This window comes from Stylophora pistillata, chromosome 4 (assembly GCF_964205215.1).
Source record: "Stylophora pistillata chromosome 4, jaStyPist1.2, whole genome shotgun sequence".
In the NCBI taxonomy this organism is placed as follows: domain Eukaryota; kingdom Metazoa; phylum Cnidaria; class Anthozoa; order Scleractinia; family Pocilloporidae; genus Stylophora; species Stylophora pistillata.
Genome location: NC_142522.1, coordinates 11,966,045 through 11,986,098, shown reverse-complemented (window position 1 = coordinate 11,986,098; position 20,054 = coordinate 11,966,045). Strand labels below are relative to the sequence as shown.

At 39.0% G+C, this 20,054-nt stretch overlaps 1 pseudogene across 1 annotated transcript; it reads right to left on the bottom strand.

The window, feature by feature from the left end:
- Window positions 1-16,243: 16,243 nt before the first annotated feature.
- Window positions 16,244-19,820, bottom strand: LOC148732496 (uncharacterized; annotated as a pseudogene). The gene is made up of 11 exons (XR_016000765.1): window positions 19,053-19,820; window positions 18,829-18,932; window positions 18,383-18,492; window positions 18,176-18,249; window positions 17,900-18,009; window positions 17,533-17,628; window positions 17,308-17,400; window positions 17,112-17,212; window positions 16,773-16,923; window positions 16,534-16,656; window positions 16,244-16,438 (listed from the first exon to the last, which is right to left on the bottom strand). The product of XR_016000765.1 is annotated as an uncharacterized LOC148732496 (transcript).
- Window positions 19,821-20,054: the final 234 nt, after the last annotated feature.

The window sequence follows — 20,054 nt, the reverse complement described above, 5'->3', positions numbered from 1 at the left end:
AAAACAGAGTTCCCTTAAAGGTATTGTTATGGTATTCCTAATGGAAAAGGAAAAAGTCACGATACGGTAAATTGCCCGTGAAATTGTAATGTTAGCAAGACTGAAATATATCTTTTTCCACTGAGGCATGCTTCTACTGAATTTAATATTTTAAAGAACATAAAACTTTCGCTAACTCAACAAAAAAGGCGTTTAGACCCCCGTTAACTTATGCTGGGCTCTCAGCATTTTAAAGATAACGTGCTTTAAAATAGAAGTCCAAAGATCTTTAATGAGTCCCTTGATAGGAACAAAACACACCTAAGTCGGCTACATACCAATTAATTGGCGGCACACTTTAAATAAACAGACAACATACATCAGAAAACTAGCAGCATACTTCAAGCAACTACGGACTTGTAATTTTATGAAAAGTGCTCATGCCGCTCTCACTCTCACGCGTAGTTAAGTGTTGCTTAAACTCACCAGTGACTCATCAAAGAGCAAAAGACACCGCTTCACCGCTTTGTCCAGCCAAATTAACTATTTCTGCTATTCAAAAGGTTCTCTACAAAATTTGGACACATAAATTTTGCTTTTGTTCAGAAATAGATTTTTTGGCAGTGAGTTTAGCCTTGCTTCAATTAGCAACTCACTGGTGGAAGCTTTGAAGCAGGAGATTACGATGACAAAATAGACTACTATCCGTTTAACATTTCATTGTAAAAACAAACAGCGCCCTCGATTTGTTTCTCTCTTCAATGGGTTACGATTTTCGTTGATTTGTTCATCGGAATTTTTCTGTTTTGCAGCAAAGTTGGTAAATACCTCTCCTTTTTTAGAGACAAACTCAGCATTACCGAATAAGTATCAGTGTATTCGTAAGTTCATTTTCTTGTTTATTTTCTCTTCTTTTTCTTATTTATAGTTGTTTGTTCATTTATATTTGTAGTGCGTAAATGTTTTCATCTTAACTGTTACTTTTCTTCTGGCAAAAACGTTATGCGAGCAAGAGCGACGACAAAATGACAGAAAAATCTTGGGAATGTTCAGGGTGAGCTGTTTATCTCACAATCATAACGATAGCGATAAGTGAATGAAGAAAAGGCTCTATGCAAGTGTTGAAGCGTTAAGGCTGGTAGACGGTTTCCTTAATTTAAAACTATGCCAGGGTTGAATCATCGTGGCACATAAAACGTGACCGTTATAGTTGTATCAAGGTATCAAGATCCTTTGTCAATTTTCATGAAACAATCTGTTTAGAATTCCTTCGACTTGCGCATCTCACGCAATGGTCGATGTAATAGCATCCCAATCTGCATTATTCTTTATAGCAAGTGAGTCATGATCAGATTTCAGAGACGTTTATTGGGTTGTTGCTGTCTTCTCAATTTCGAGTTACCGAAGTAATTATGCTGCCAAGTACACGCCATTGTCGGTAATAAAAGTGAAAAAAAAAAAAAAAAAAAGATGAAATGACGTGTTTTTCTCCCTTTAGCCGGACCAGCTGAAAAAAAGAGGGAGACATTCTTCTTGGTTACATATTCAGTACTCCAAATGTACGTCTAACCGCAGGAATGTTGGTCGCATATTGGACGCTTATAGTTAGGCTACAAAACAGGAGGCTCAACCAGCAAAACAAATCGCAGCCAATGCCTTTGACTCCACGGGTGCAGTTCATTTGCACATAGTTCAATGTCATCTCACTACATCACGAAAAATTTGTTTTAGCCTCTAAGTTTAACTTAAGTCGATAACTCTGTTCCTCTTTTAGTGGGCACTTGAGTTTAATTATGCGTCATTGGCTCTTGTTTTCTTTGAATCCTTGCGGAGCACAGGTTTGATGTAAAGTAACTACCACGGGGGAACCCCTTATTCCTATTTCAACGTAGCTTATGCTCTAAGGAGTCCTCAAACTGAGCAAATACGCGATAACACCGGAAGTTGTGAACATTATTTTAATTTCTATTTTGGAATATGTGCTCTGAGTTTCTCAGAGGTTTTTATTTTCTCTGCTTCTTCTTTTCATGACGAAACCGTCAGATGAAGCAATTCTTCCGCTGTCTCTATAGTTACAAACCTGCTGAGCCAGTGAATTCTTCTTTCGGCCAAAAGATATAGTTTAAAAATACCGTACAAATCATGGAAGAAAGACAAAGTACTTTATGCACCAATATCAGCCAAAATTTGAAATAAATTTCCAGTCGCTGGCCACAGCTTTCATTGAATCGATCGTCGACAACTTGGTGTCGTCAACGAGCAGTTACCCAAAAGCTTTAAATGATGTCCTTTAAAGCAATTTTCTTGGTAAGTTTAGAATTTAATTTGGATGTGTACCTTTCTTTGAACTAAATAATTCACGCTGAATGTAGATTGCATTTTCATATTTTCACTCCTTCGTCCTTGTACCGCAATTGCTTCAATTTATTGACAAATTTATGACTCGAAGCTTTAGCTACGCTTGTCTAAAACTCAGTGAGAAGCGATTATGTTGCACCTCATGTTATTTAATGATAGCTTTTCGCTAGAGGCTGTAAAGTTTATCGAATTCATTGATTTGACCTGGCCTGAGATTAAGGTATTTGGAACATTTCTATCAAATGCTCACACTGCGACATCATTTCCTTTCGCATCGCATCCTCCATGAGCAGATTAAAATGAATGTATTTTTCCATTGATTTGATGTCAAATTTTTCGTAAATTTGGTAGAAGTAAACAAATCTGTTAAACAGCAAACTTTTGTTAAAGCAGGGTCTCTAGATTACGCACAAAAGCATTCCCCCTTAAATATTTGCGTTTGTGTTTAGTAGGGTGGGAAAACATACACAGCCACAACGACAAACACAGATATATGTTATTTATATTTGGAGGAATTGAATTAACTGAGAAAAACTTCTTGAGTTTTACAGCCAAAACATGTTAGGAAAAAGTGATAATATTCGAGGTTTTTCATTAACATTCCACTTTATATGAACTCTTCGCTTGACTCTGAAGATGAATTCCACATCCAGGCGATTATCGAAATGTTTGTCACTTCCTAATACTATTCTTGTTCAGGACTACTCTTGCTAGAGATCACATAATGCGCTAAAATGCAGATTTTCATTTACTCATTTACAGGTTGTCTTGGGGATGCTTTTGACCAGCACTTGTCCTGTAATGTCACTAAATAGAAAACAAAGGTTTAAAATCTGGAAAGCCGGCCTTGCGAACTGTCTCCAGAGAGTCGGTGCAGGTACCATGCAACGCCCAAACCCGTTATTGGGAAATGACGTTCTGCGCTTGATCCACAGCAATGGTTACCTGATCGTGCCGCGATCAAATCCTCCAACACCACAACAAATTAATATACCAGATTTATCAAAGACACCTGGCAGGAACACAAGAGGCCTCCACGGCTCCGCCAAGCAGCCTGGTTCCCGTAGATGTCCATTCAACATTACAGTTGTTGATTTTGAAAACACCGTTCCGAGGCATCTGAGCGAAGCCTCTTGCCACGGTTGCGATGCCCACTGTAAGCCCGTGATGTACACGCACCAGGTGTTATTTAAAAAATGCGGGAACTATTGGATTTGGACACAGAAGACGTTGGCAGTTGCCTATGTCTGGAAAATAGACGATTAATGATGGAATTTCTAAGCAACTCTACGCTGCTTCATACATCATTCAGCACACTTTCTTCTTATTTGTTAAAACAGAAAATTTCCACCGATCAAAAGGTCAGGGTATCACTGATGAAATAAATGTTCGGTAATCGCGGCAACTGTATGTCTAGTAAGCTTTGTTAAGGTTAGTCACCATTTTATAAATGCTGCTAATCTGTTCAGTGACATCATGATCATGAAACTATTCAATTTCTACCGGTATTGATTTATGTGCAGGGAAGTTCTTGCAAACTACTTGTCGTTTATATTCTATCATTTCTAGCTCATTTATCGACCAATCATCCATTTAGTAATTGAAAAAATATATATCCATGGTAACTGATTCGCAGAGTAAATTTCAACAGAGGTGGCATAATTGCTTCATGCACTGTAATTGCTCTCTAGTTTGCAGGGAGGCTCCAAATGTAAGCCTGCTCAAAAGGTTATGTCCGACTACTCTCCTTAAAATGATCTCAAGCCACTAAAAATCAAGTTTTGTAAACGCTGCACTTTCAGGGACCTTCTTGCAGACTAGTTCTTGTTTATTTTCTATCATTTCTAGTTCATTCATGGACCCATGATATTTTGAGGTAAATTTAGAATCAGAAAAGATGTCCTGTGATTCAGCACAAACAAGAATTTCTCTCGAGATCATTGGCTATGCTTTAAAATTTTTTTTTTCACTTTCACCAACCACATTTAAGTTGTAACCAGGAATCTTAACTCCAACCTCCTGAACCCTTCGTCCTCCAAGAGTAACCAGCATCTAATTTCTCCTTTCAATATCACGCCTGAATCACACATTAAGGTCACGAGAATAAAGGAAATGATCACCAACTGAAGAAGCTATTGATCTGTTTGTACTGTTGTCAAAACTTTAAACGCTGTCTTCTTTGAAATCCCTCATTTATCTTGACTGAGAAATGTCAACTACTACTGCACTGACTTGCACCTATTACAAAAAGAATAAAGGCTGATAGTTTCGAAAGAAACTGTTTGGGGCTGCGTCGGTGGGAGTAACGAAATAATTTGGATAAATCAACAAAGTTGAAATGGTAAATTGGCCACCGTAACGATTACAAAAGCTGACGTTTCGAGCGTTAGCCTTTCGTCGGAGCGAATAGAGGAATTGTGTGTTGTGTGTGCTTTTAAAGGCAGAAAATGGAGCTACGTTATTGGTGGGAACATGGCAACGAGAAAAACATGAATAAATTAGTGGAATGAAAAGCGTTCGTTGATCCCTGTGGGATTTAGACTGCCGGTTTGAAAGATGAGCTTTTGTTCAAGAGTTTTACGGCTTTCCGTGCTACCTAAGTGTAAGGAAAGACCGCAGATTTCCATATGTTACTTAGAATGATTAGGTAAATTAAAATGTCTAGCGACTAGTTTCGATGTGTCCTTGTCATTCTTTTCCACGTCTCGAAGGTGTTCTCGGAATCGGTCACCTAGTCTTCTGCCTGTTTCGCCGACGTATATCTTTTTGCAATAAGTGCAAGTTATGCAATAGATTACATTGGCGGAGGCGCACGTGAAGGGACCTAGCTATGCCAATCTTTTTGTAGGTTTTGTCGAACATCAATTTTTCAGCCAATATAACGGGTCCAAACCTGAACTCTACGGTCGCTACATCGACGACTGTATCGGCGCTACCTCCTCTACCAGAGAGGAGCTCTCTCAATTCATAACCGCAGTCAATTCTTTTCACCCGGCCCTGAAATATACCTGGGAAATTTCTGAAAATTCTTTATCCTTTTTAGACATCAAAGTTTCAATTGAAGGTAACGGTTTATCCACTAGTGTGTATTACAAACCTACAGACTCGCATAATTACTTGTTATATTCTCCTTCGCATCCATCTCACGTTAAGAATTCCATTCCTATTTCTCAGTTTCTAAGACTTCGTCGTTTATGTAGTGATGACTCTGATTTCCACCACAAATCAGAGTCAATGTGCCAGTTTTTCGATAAACGTGGTTACCCTGTTTCTGTCGTTCAAGCGGGTTACCACCGCGCCCAACTTATTGATCGACATTCAGCACTACAAACGTCGCACAAGGAAGATTCCGACCGCATTCCATTCACTGTCATGTTCAACCACCCTCACAATCACTCAGTTAAATCCATCATTCTTAAAAACTTTAGATTACCTCAAAACGATCCAGAGACAAGCACTATCTGTTCGCAGCCTCCGCTCGTTTCATTCAAACGCGACTAAAACATAGGCAATTTTTTGGTCAGAAGTTCTTCTCAGACTAATGACCAACCAGGCACTTTTAAATGCGCTCGTGCACGATGCAAAACGTGTCCTTTCATTCACAATAATTTGGATATATCAACAAAGTTGAAATGGTAAATTGGCCACCGTAATGATTACAAAGGCTGACGTTTCGAGCGTTAGCCCTTCGTCGAAGCGAAACGACGAAGGGCTCCGACGAAGGGCTAACGCTCGAAACGTCAGGTTTTGTAATCATTACGGTGGCCAATTTACCATTTCAACTTTGTTGATATATCCAAATTATTTCGTTTCTCCCACCGACGCAGCCCCAAACAATTTCTTTCGAAACTATCAGCCTCTTTCATTCACAACACTGATAAAATATCGGGACCTAAACGATCCATTAAGATCACCGATCACTTCACGTGCACCTCCGCCAATGCAATCTATTGCATAACTTGCACTTATTGCAAAAAGATATACATCGGCGAAACAGGCAGAAGACTAGGTGACCGATTCCGAGAATACCTTCGAGACGTGGAAAAGAATGACAAGGACACGTCGAAACCAGTCGCTAGACATTTTAATTTACCTAATCATTCTAAGCAACATATGGCAATCTGCGGTCTTTCCTTACACTTAGGTAGCACGGAAAGCCGCAAAACTCTTAAACAAAGGCTCATCTTTCAAACCGGCAATCTAAATCCCAGAGGGATCAACGAACGCTTTTCATTCCACTAATTTATTCGTGTTTTTCTCGTTGCCATGTTCCCACCAATAACGTAGCTCCATTTTCTGCCTTCAAAAGCACACAAAACCCACAATTCCTCTATTCACTCCGACGAAGGGCTAACACTCGAAACGTCAGCTTTTGTAATCCTTTCGGTGGCCAATTTACCATTTCAACTTTGTTGATATATCCAAATTATTACAAAAAGATATTCGTTGGTGAAACAGGAAGAGGATGGGGTGATCGATTCAGAGAACGCCTCGCGACCTGGAAAGGAATTACAAGGACGCATCAAAACCAGACGCCAGACACATCTGCCTAATCATTCCAGCATCATATGGCAGTCTGCAGCTTTTTCAATTACATCTAGGCAGTTCAGAAAGCCCCAAAACTCTGATACAGAAATTTATCTTTCAATTCGGCATTCTCACTCCCCACGGTATCAACGAGCGCCTTTTATTCAACTAAGTTACCGTATTATTTTTTTTCTCGTTATCATGTTCCTACCCAAAGCGTAGCTCCATTTTCTGCATAGAAACACACACTCAACCCACAATTCCTCCTAACGCCCGAAACGCCAGTTTTGAAACTCTTTACGGTGACCAATTTACATTATCAACTCAGCTGATAAATCAAAAATTACGTCATCATCTCTAAGAGATGTGTACCTGAAATAAACATAAGCCGGGCGTCACCTAGAAATATCAAAATGATGTTTGAAAAGCCCAAAACTGTACAGCAATTGAATCGTGAGCTTTTTCCCCATTTCTGAAAAAGAATTTCCACAGGTATTTTCAAGCTCAAGACGACATAGCAGCATCCATTTGAGGTTATTAACCTCGATTAAATAAACTATCTATTGTTAGTATATACTAAAACAGTGGATAGCGTTGAAGGCGCGCTCTGATTGGCTAGTCAAACTCCGAATATCCTTTGCTATTTACCTCCTAGCAACTGGAGTAAAAGTGGTGTGCCGGTTTGCATCCGTGACAAGCGAATAAATCACTCAAATAACAACGAAGCAGTCCCTGAAAACACAGAGAAAGCGACTAAATTTGGTTTGGCTGTGTTTAAAGGTAATGGTAACCGGAAGTTTATCGATAAAAACCAGTGAAAAAGGTTTTGTTTCCAAATGCAAATTAATCTTGTGTAACCTCACTTGTTTACTTGAAAATCAAAGTTGAATGGTATTTTTTACAGAATGGTTTCAAATACAGAAAGAGTTTGCAACACCATTTGAAGAAATGTCGCCACCAGAGCTAAACAAAATGTCTTCAGAAATTTTATCTGTCAGCGAAAAAACGAGACGGCAGTTTTTACAACAAAAAATCACTTACCGCGATCCGAGCCGCGTTGGATCGTTACGCTCGGGAAAATGTTGAAATGTTGGAATCGTATGAATTAAAATCAATTTTTGGTGGTGTATATTATCTCACCGTTTTAGTATACACTAAAACAACAATTCACCTCGGTGTCGGTGGTTAGCGGTGGATATTTACCTCGCCGCTTCGCGGCTCGGTAAATATCCACCACTAACCACCTCCACTTCGGTCAATAGTTGTTAATTACAGTTATTGTAATACTTTTAGATAGGTCAGAAACCTAAAAACCGGCCAGAAATTAGGGTCTCGGACTAAAACACTTCTCTTGGCTATAGTTTACAACTGTTCACCGAAGTAGCGGCGAAAGGTGGTGGATATTTATCGAACCTCAAAGGAGCTTGTTAAATATTCGCCACCGCTTTCACCGACACTAAGGTTATTATTGTTTTTAATATATGCTACACAAAAACCAAAATATTAGTTTGTTTGTCAATTTCGTCTCTTGGCTAATCTTGCTAATCCGGCACTTCCGAAGGAGCCAATCAGGATGCGCGAAAGGTACTTTTTACCTGCATAGCATATGCTAAAAAAAAAAAAAAAAAAAAAAAACTTAAGCAAGCAAGAAAAAAAATCTATGTTCACTTGGATATCATATTCCCTGATCATAGGTCTTGCCATTTTCTTCACCTTCCGGAAGGAATCGGAACAGCAGCATTCTAGAATTTTGGATGAATGAGTGTCTTGGGATCTGCCACTCTCTCTAGAGCCGTTTAATGTAAATATATTGAAGAGGCGAACGGTTAACTTCATTAAACGTAGTTCTCAAGAGCGAGAAACACGGTTTTACCAGCTTGAGAACACAAGAGCGTCAAAACTTATGCTAAAGCGGATTCCTACCACCCCCTCTCCCCCATAAAAAGAAACAAAAACAAAAACAAACAAATAGAAGTAATCATACCGAACGGTCGAACCCTTTTAACGTTTCGTGTTTGGACCGAGAGATTGCGGTGACAAAATAGATAAGTATACATTTATGATTTCGTTTTAAAAACAAACAATACCCTGCTACTCCTCTTCAAAAACGTTATGCTAGCAAGGGCTATGACAAAATGACAGAGTAACATGAAAATGTTCAGAGTGAATTGATTATTTCACAATCATAACGATAAAGATAAGTGGGTAAAGAAACAGTGTAATATCAGTGTGACAGCTTATCTGAAACTCTGCTACGGTCGAACACATGCGGTACTTAAACCATGACATTTAATAATTCGCGAACTTTGGTTAAAAAAATCTGATCAGCATTTCTTCAACTTACGCTTCCATTATGATCAAAGAAGTAACACCCGAAACTTGCGTTAGTCTTGAAAATAAGTTAAGCAGATCTCAGAGGTGTTTTATGCTTATTTTACACGCAATTGTCGAAACACGCAGTAATTGTCGAAACACACAGTAGTGGAAGATGACAGGGCAAGGAGGGCTAATCAGCACGAAAGGTGTGTGGTCAATGCCGTCAATCGACTTCGCTTGGGTTGTTTCCCTGCGCATTTCTTGTTTTGATCGCTTTACATTCCATGTCCACTCACGGAATCAAGAAAGTTTTGCATTCCGGCCTTTTAGTTAAACTTTATCTCCAACTCTGTTCCTCTTTTTTAGTGGGCACTTGAGTTCAGTTGTGTGTGGCATGGCTCTTCGGTTCATTGAATTCTTGTGGTGAACAATTCTGATGTAATGTTTCTACTACGGGGAAACCCCTAAATATTCTTATTTCAAGATTTTCGGTAGTTTTCCTTTTAAGGTTCTCACACAGAACAACTACATAATGACACCAGAAGTTCTGAACATTGTTTTAAAATCCATTTTAGAATATGTGCACTGATTTTTTCATAGGTTTTTCTTTTCTCTACTTTTGCTTTTCACAAGAAATATTTTGAACAAGAAATACTCTACTAACTCATTAGGAACAAAACGATATTGCATGCGTGTTTTGCCTGATTACCACTACGGGTAGTTTTGGATTCGAAACTGTCTGCTCTCTCAAACTTGCTGAGCCAGTGAATTCTTCTTTCGGTAAAAATATGTCGCTTAAAAATATCGTATAAATCATGGAAGGAAGACAAAGTGGTTTGTGCACCAATATCATCCAAAATTTGGACTACTTATTCAGTTGAATCGATGGATCACTGAATCGATCGCCAAGAACTTGAGGTCTCAACATGCAGTTACCCAGGCTTTCAATGATGCCTTCTAAAGCAATTTTCTTGGTAAGTTCAGAATTTTGTTAGAGTAAGTACTTTTCTTTGAACCATATAATTTAAATTGAATGAACATTGCATCTATCTATTTTCACTCTTTTTTCCTTGTACAACAACCGCTTAAATTGATTGACAAATTTGTTTAATCGAAGCATTAGCTTCCTTTCTTTTAAACTCGGTGAGAAAATACTGTTGTACCTTCTGCTATTTAATTTTAGCTTTGAAGCAGAAGTTACGAAGCTTATCTAAATTGATTTGAAATATAAATATGATAAAAACCAGAGGCAGTAAAGATTATCTTTTTTAAAGTAATGTCTCTTGATAACACACAGAAGCATTCCCCCTCCCCTCAAATATATGCATTTGAGTTTATTCGGCCGAGAAAACGTATGGTACACAGACAAAGAGACAAAAATATATGAATGGAATTGAGAGTCCTTGAATTGACTGAGGAAGACTTCTTGAGTACGTATTACAGAAAAAAAGGCGGCGGAAGAAATGATACTTAACATTCCATTGTTTATAAACTTTTTACTCGACTCTGCAGATGAATTCCACTTCCAGCCAATTATCGAAACGTTCGTCTATTTTTCCAACATTAGGCTTTTGAAGGACTACCCAAGACATGCTAGATATCAAGCAATGCGTTTATTGCGGATTTTCATTTATTCGGTTACAGGTTGTCTCGGGGATACTTTTAGCCAACATTTATTCCGCAATGTCGCTTAAAAGAAAACAAAAGCTCAAAACCTGGAGAGGTTTTGCAAACTGTCTTCATATAGCCGGCACAGGCACTTTGTATCGCACAAACGTTTCCTTCGCAAATGATGTTCTGCGCTTCATCCACCGGAATGGTTTTCTGATCGTGCCACCATCAAATCCTCCAACACCACAACAGATAAAAATACCAGCTTTATCAAAGACTCCTGGCAGGAACACCAGAGACCTCCACGCCTCCTCCGAGCGGCGTAGTTCCAATAGATGTCCATTCAAAATCACAGTTGTTGATTTTGTCAACACGGTCCCGAGGTTCCTGAGCAAAGCCACTTGTGACGGTTGTGATGCCCATTGTAAACCCGTGATTTATACACATCAGGTGTTAATTAACAGATGCAGGAATTACTGGATGTGGACGCAGAAGGCGTTGGAAGTCGCCTTTCTCTGGGAGATGTAGGATTAACTAATGGCCTTTAAAACAATTTTTAGAAATTTCCAGTTTGCTGTCCGATACAGCATTCACAACATTTTGCTTTTACCTGTTAATACACGAAATTGCTACCGATCAAAAGTTTCTGGCATGGAAAATATATTTGTTTAACGCGACAACTGTCTTTCTTTTTCTGATCATATGTTTCTATCTGTCTGAAATGATTTTTGATTATTGTTAACTACTCTTCGTTTATTTCTCCCATTTCTAGTTAATTTATGGACCGTATTTTGGGTCGAATTTACAATCAGATAAGATGCCCAAACATATTGCAAAACTAATCCTTTTAATTTTCATCTTAGCAATTTTGTCTTAATTTAGTCAGATCTCATGTAATTATTTATACTGAAGCATGATTGATTTTCAGTGCACACTATACAGTTTTGTACAGTTACAAATTTGCTCATTCGTCATCAAGTCTTACTTTCCGAAAGCTAGAGATATCGGTTTTGTAATTCAAGTGTTGTTTCTTCAGTAAAGCTGTTATCATGTCGCAAAGCGGCAAGTCCCTTTTGCCGCTCCGGCAAAAGGAAAATTTCTTTGCAGTTTTCATCGGAACGGAAAAATTGTTCACTGATACAAAGATAACGGGTTCCTGCTAGACTTAAAGAGATTCAATGACCAGAGTCTATTTCTAAAGAAGTTGCCGTCGGCGCTATTTCGTGAAAAATATCGATGACAGTCCATCATCATTCGCGTAGCATTGCACTTCGAGCATCGATCGTTGAAAAGCTGTGTTGTGTTTCTAGATCTCCTCGATGATCTTTTCTCCTTCCTCGGCCTGATTTCTTTGCCACCCATAACCTCATATTCAGACGTGTTACACTTAACCTACTCGACTTAGCTCGTTACAAATTGTGTCCACTCTTTGTTTGCTGTACCACGAATCAGCGTAGGCTCGGGGAGGAACGAAAAAGACCAGACTTGAGAGAGCGGCGGAAATCGAACCTAGCATCAGCGCCGACGGGTAAAACAGTGTCAAATGCCTTGCTTCAATGTGATTGGATAACAGCCTTCACAGGCGTGAAGTGAAAACGCATTTATGTAAAACAAACACCAACGCCCCAAAAATTTTATGTCGTTCACTTTTTCTAGTATTTTTAGTGTTTTTACTAGAGTTCTGATCTTTCGATAGTTTCTTCTCGGCTGATATTCAGTCAATCTTCGTGAAATCTGGAGATAATGTAGGAAAAATAATGAACCCCAATAGAGAGTCCCGGACTTTTGTCTTTTTTTTCCTCATTTCTTGAGATGCAGTGTCTACATGGAAAAATTTTCTTAAAAGCGCTAATTTGAAGTTAAAAAAATGATAAACACACAGTGAGGAGTAAAGCAGCGAGTGTAAATTCATTGTAAAAATGCCAGCTAGAAAAAAAGTGATATTATGTAAACTAATTTTCCATCTGTATTCACATTTTCCTGAAGTTTATGGAGCAATTTTATTTGTATTTTGAACAGTCTAAATTTTAAATCCGTATCAATCTTCCCCATCCTGAACCGTTTATCTTTTTTTCCGCCATGTTAGTTCATTTTGCTTAGTTGTTACTCATTCACCCTGGACGCAATTATTCTGAAGTTTCCTTTTTTTATTTTAGAACAATTCCCCGATTTGCCAGAAGAACTCAAAATATTAGGACTAGTAAACGCGGCTATTTCCCCCAATCTAATGAGGAAAATGAAAAACACTTTCGTCTATTGTTCAAGTGTCTCTTACTCGAGAACGTAAGCAACTCGCACTTCTTGCTCCTCCCATAGCTAATAGTCCCCACATTTTCTGCGCAGCAGTTGCTGTGTGTAGGAAATGGGCTTGCAACGGTCGTCGCAGTCTTCACATGTGGCGTTGCTTAAAAACCGCGGTACTGTGTCAAAGAAGTCTTTAACTTCAAAGGTGAAGGGGCATCGTCCGGTGTAGATTGATCGTCTGCTCATGGGCCTTTTACGATAAAATTGAGTTGGAGGGTTGGACGGAGGGACGATCATGTAACTATGGCGACCAATGAACTGCAAGATATCATCCGAAGAGCTTCCGGTATGATCTATTTGAAGGAATTTTGCTAGGGTTGTCCAATCTTGACCGCAAGGCGAACTGGTCACAACAAGGCAGGACATCGTCAAAGAAAAAGCCTGTCACATAAAAATGTATTGTTAACAATTTATCTCGTAAATTACATGAGAGCATCAACTCCGCTGATAACCGCGGCATTAAATTGCATGCCCTGTTATTCGCAGAATTTTGCAAACTCACTTTTGATGATTTATGAAATGCGTTAGTCCATTGAAACTAGGTGCAGTTTTAATAGTTTCAAATGGCATGTAGTAAGGAAATACGGCGTTTGAACTGAATAATTTCTGCCTGTGTACTCTCCAACTTATCACTTACACTGAAATTCCTCAATGCTTCACTTCTTCTCTCGAGTGGTAAGACCATCATTTCCAAGTATGCTCAGGTTTTGTACACCAAATTTTGGCGATTGAGTTATTCAAGTGACACTTTTATTTTCAAGGCGGAAGTTCTTTAAAAATGAGCGATCAAACGCAAGTAATCACCTCTAAAAATCAGAATAGAGCTAACCAATTATTAAATGTACAGAAACGCACTACAAAACCTAAGTTGAGGTAAAGAAAAACAAGCTTATTGAGATGAACAGTTTCCACATTGTTGCCAATCTTCAGTCTTGCTTGCGCTCCTATTCGGTCTTTCTCAATGCTTTTCGTTAGTCTTTGCTTTTTTGTAATGGAAGTTGGCATCGTTCAGCTGGCTTTTATGGGCTGGTGTTTTGTCATATATTGATGGAGTTGCATTTAAGTGAAGCATTTTCAGTCTTCTATTTTCTCTGATACTACCCTACTCTCTTGGTGGTATCAACACAGGAAGGATCTAATTGCTTCTTGAAGAGTACGAGTCGGAAGTGATAGAGATATTCAAAACAAAAGCATGCCATAGTATTAATTATATTTCCCTATTTTTGGCGAGCCGTTTTGGGCTTCCAAGGAAAATAGGCACTGTCATTGGTTTTGCATTGCACTCCTTTCAGTGCTGTGCATGATTTCACTTGCGATTTGTGCACCGACATTCAAATTGGCGGCTTTTCTGTGAACTCAGGGGTAAGATGTAATTTCTTCTTGAAAGAGTCTGAAGACAAAACATTTTTCTGTTTTCTAACAAACGCAATTCATCAGGATTCAAACCAAGCAGCGGAGATCGTCTACGGCTTTTTAGAGTTTTTGCTTTATTAAACAGCCAATATGCAAGTTTGAAAAATCCGCGGAAATGATCTTAAACAAGGACCCTAACTATAAAAGGACTCTTGCCCTGGGCAAGCCGTCAGTCATTTCCCCCATGACACCGAACTGTCGACATCAACCAGTCCGTGACCGTGCGATATCGGCAAAACTATTGTAACCGAAAGGTCACTTGCAGCCAGTGCATATCTCAAACTTCTACGAATTTTGCCATTTTCGTTTACGGCAAAGAAAAGATGATCGGCTCCAGTCAGTTGGCTCCACGGAAACGTGTACGGGTAAGTAGAACATCATCGTTAGCTGTTTTATTGCCGTTTGCTATGGTGCCATACTTCCCGCACCAGTCACGTAATATTTATCAATATTTATTACCTTTTCTCAGATCATTATCGAAGTTTTCGAGGAGGAAAAGGAAGGACTCATAGATTCAATTATGAAATGTACACCCGCTTGCGATGTCATTTCTGTAAGGAAGGCAAACGGCCAGAGGGCTAGCGGTGAGGACTACCTTTTATGACCTTTATTATCTTTCACAAAAATCCTCTTCTCATACCGGTTTTGTATTGTTGTAATAAAGTGGTTAGTTTCTTCGACGTTTTGTCTACGGGATTTCATGTGACACTTATACAAGAACTCCTCTGCAATTAAACAAGAGATCACGTTGGATAGAATTTTTATTTGAATCGCGCGCCATTTCTCCAACGGAATATGTGGTGTTGAAATACGAATCGCGTGGGTGCTCATATAAAATAATTTCGGTCACGGATTGGAAACATGTCTGGTTGACTGAAATCCGATGGAAAACAAATTATCATCGGCTATATTGCCTGAACGGGCCTCAAGAACTATTGAAAACCTCGACCTTTTCATAAGTAGCTAGTGAAATAGGCTTCTCGTTGCAACGCGCGTCTAAAATGTTCAGGCAAAAAGTTTCCTACATAGTGCCGTGTCAAAATACTTAGAAAACTATGTTCCTTTCAAAGGGACCTATTCTCGAACTTCGCTCTATTTTTTTTTCCTTTTTTGAGGCTTTTTCTTTCCGAGTATACACTTCCCTTAATTCTCGATTTCTTTTCTATTTACAGCTTCCAAACGAGCGCGTTTCACAGTGCCTAGCGCCGACGCGGATCCGACTACCCCATCACCCGTGAGCGTGTTTCACCACCGCAATACCACTCTCGATGAAACACCCCCTAACCCAACTGATGAACCAAATGACGTAATACGACAGGCCTGTAACTACTGTCTTCAACCGTCTTGCATCACTTTGTCCCCTTTCAAGCCACAGGGACAAAGTAATGCAAGAATAACAAACCATACCAAACGGCGTAAAGACTACAAGTGGTACTGGCGAACGCTGAAAGACTGTGGCCTTTGGGACAACCCAGTATATCAACAAAGAAAGGAGGATTTGGGGTGTCACATTGATGATGTAAGAGAGGTTATGCCTCATTGCGTCATCAAGGATGTTAGAGGAAGGTGGCCAAATCCTCCTCATGTGCCATACCAGGGGCACCAGAGAGCCTGACAATTCTGACATTGTAAATTTAAACACAAATTGTGATTACCTTAGCAATCATTGTCGACAATGCAAATAATATACAATGCAAATAATATACAATGCAAATAATATACAATGCAAATAATATACAATGGAAATAATATACAATGGATATAATATACAATGGAAATAATATTACAGTGTTTTGTAAAAAGTTGCCCAAATTTCATCTTTGAACTTATATGTTTTTTGCACTAGCACCCTGTGTGGTGCAATTCTGTCAGGTTGGCGACTCGTTTGGTAATACTGTTCGGACGTTGTTTCCCTCAGTACGTTCTCATTCTATAAGAGAACATAACAAAGATTAACCCATAGTCATCTCATTCTAAAGTATCTCAAGTTACTCAAAACAAAACTTCATCAGAACTTTTGTGTACCCAGTCAAGAATGGCCAATTGCATTCTCATCTTATAGGAGTCTGCACGTCCAAAATGTATGCGCTTCTGGGCATAAATTAGCATCACAAAGTGCAAAGACTCGATCCAGTTGGTATCACGACACTGCAAGGCAATAACAACAATAATAACAATGATAAGCTACTTTTTAGTCCAATTAATTTCTGTTTCTGATATGTATTCCAAAGGCGAAATCCATGATATGAGTCAATAATTAATACCATGGCATAATCCTCAGCATTTCTGTAGATTGTTGTCCCTTCTATGGCTTTCCTGTAGGCAGCAATAGCCTTGTCGTTTGAGAGAGGCTTCTTGCTGCACACAGCCCTCTTGTTGACACCTTGAATCTTTCTGACACTTTGAATGATCACCCTACAGCAATGAAAAGTTCGTATGAAAATGAACAGTATTTCATGGCATTGTTTGAATTATAATTATTATTATCATCATCATTGTCATTGAAATTATTCTTATTATTAACTTATCTATTTTTCTGGCTATAGGTCACTTCTCCCGCTTCACAAACAGTCATATAATGTTCAAACAAGTCACTGGTTAACCTTGTAATGATCAATGATATTTATCATGTACATCTTCAGCTCATTTGCATCTCCATTGCAGTTTTTCATGGCATGGTAGAAATGTGTCTTGGTGCATTTTACTAAAAAGAAAAGAGGAGAAGAGTTGGTACATGTCATTTTTCACATTCGATGCAGATCATACAAATATTGTACAGTTTATTTCACAGATTTCTACCTTTGTCAGATAGTTCAGAGAACCAGGATTTCTCAGCATCCCTTTGGAGGCCACTTGCAACCTTTTTAATGGCCTTTTTTGCCCCTTTACCACCTTTGAAATGAGAAATTAAATGGGCTTAGACAAAAGTTTGATTTTTTTTTCTTTTATGATGTGAGGAACAAAATTCAAAATTGATTGGAGGTACTAAAGTAAAAGGAAAAGAAATTTGTAGTTGTTACATACCATGCCAGCTCTCATACGAGTTTTTAATCCCCTTGCCAGTCAGCCACTGCTTTAGAGCTGGAACGTAGTCATGAGCAACCTCACCAACACGATGACCTGCAAAAAGAAATTGAATAAAGAAATTAAAAACAAGTACAAAAAATTACCTGCAAAAAGAAAACATGGCACTTGGTAATTCGTGTACATATAATTATGTAATGAGAAATTTGCAGAAGAACAATGAATAAGTTTACTGAGAAAAGTCAAGAAATACTGCTGCTATTCACAAATTATAAGTGAGAGCACATCAACAACAACGTTGTTATAAGACATGAATGAGTTTACTGGAGAGCACTGACTGTAAAGCAAGTTGTGTTATGTATCTTACCAAGAGCTGTGAGAGCTTCCACCAATTCTTTTGTCACTGGCACCTCACGTGTTGCTGCTGAAGGCATGTCAACCTTTGACCAGTGGAGGCTGAAAATAACTTTTTTGTTTCTGAAATGTACAATGAAATATCCTTATTTTGGGCCAGCTATTCAAAGGATCATCAATGTACCAATTTGGGCAAAGTTTGGCAAAAATGGATCAGCAGTAGCAACAAAGCATTTTTTTTACAGTTAATTATAAAACAAACAGATCTATATCCCTGTTTTGTCCTTGCCTGTAAGATATAGCTGACACAGTGGTGTGCTGAGCAGCTCGACTTGAGTCGTGTCTAGCATCTGTTATAATGACCTGAAGTTGTCAATATAAAATAGAGAGAACTTGTCAAGGTGTGAAAAGACACCCATATACATGGTTGAGCATAAAGTAAAATATACCACACAGTGCTTGACACACTGTTTTGAAATAAAGGAAAGATACTAACATCTCCAAAAACGGCATAATGAGCATCTTGCTGAGCCTCCCTCCTGGCTTCGGCCAGCTTTTTCTCATACAACAGATCAACGGCATTCCTATATCCAAGAGAGGAGTAGACTGCCAGGGAAGCAATAATTAAAGATGCCACACTTGCTGTTTACTTATAAATACAAAAATTGAAGTATGTGCAGTCATCTATCATAAAATCCAAAAAATAACAAAGGAAAATAAAACAATAAATGGCACCTGGCTGGTAAGGCTGGGCCTTGTGTTGAAACACTCTTGCAAATCACATTTGTAATTTTAATTCCATATACTAATAAGTAGTAGGAAGAACCAACAAGACAAAAAAGGAATTGGTACCGTGGTACCTGAGGAAACTTTAATTTTGGGTTTGGCTGTTTGTTTGTTTTTTGGAGATTACTAATGGAATCATGGTATGATGTTCCTTACCAGTTGAAATGTACTTCTTTTCAACGTGCCCAATCTTGGATGCCTTACAGTAATTGACATACTGGGTCTCGGTTAGCCCAGTACAAGTGAATCCGTGTATCATCCTATAGCCAGAGACAAGGAACATTTTAGACTGTGTGGTGACTGAACATTTCTGAATTTCTCAAAGTATGAAAAGCCAAACAAAGTCTTGCCACTAAGGTAAGAGTAAGTAAAATAATTACCTCAAGTTAACAGTAAACTTTCCCGTGGTAATACTGCTAGAATACCATCTGAGCGAATGGCCAGCAGCACAGTTGAGGCTGATACGAACCGCATGTCCGTGCCGCAAGAAGGAGAACGACTCCGTGTCGAAGAGAAAACCACAGAGAGGACAAGTCCCATTATAACTGGCCATGGTGCACAAAAGGTTTCGCGTGGCGTCAGTCGATGCAAGGAAATAATCCTCGTCAGCCTTGCTTTTTGTATGGATATCGAAAGAACCCGTCGTATTCTCCCCATAACTCAAAACGTGCGATAAAACATTGGACCCGTTTATGTCGGTTTGGGTGGCCGCGTCGCTGGCGAGATGAGAAGCCTGAGCGAACGAGCAAGATGTAAACAAAGAGGAGCGACTTTCACTTGCCATACCTCTTTGTTCAGACCATTCGAATAAGTCTAAGAGTCGTTCCATCAAAATAACATTTGCCATCGGTGTTCGACTCGCTAAATGAAGGCGTTCCTTCAACCGCTTAATTCTTGTCTTCACGCTTTCCAATCGCTTTTCCATTCCGGGTTCGACCGCCAGCTCCAGTGTATAACGGACTCGTAGACCTCGCGCCGCTATTTTGGCTTTTTTTGAGGGAAAATCCGCCATGGCAAAATAAAATGCAATTTTAAAGCTAAAGACTAGTTAGTGCGCGACTGTAGCAACCCAATAATGGATCAATTCGAAGTGGAAAATGAGTTATATCACAACAGACACGTACACACATTTCCACACATGTACATAAATGTACATATATGTACATGAAAACCACTCTCTCTGAGCATGTCACAGTACTGAGATCCTCTAATCAATGATATCGACGGCTCAAGAAGTTGAGGCAAACGGAGGGGAGTCAGAGGGCCAGTACGACCATCTCGCGATAGGAGGAGCCGTTGGGAGCGCGAAATTCAAATTGCGATAGCCTAATTTTTTGAGTTTTGCAAACGAAGATCAGTATTTCTCCATTCGTCCCTTTTTA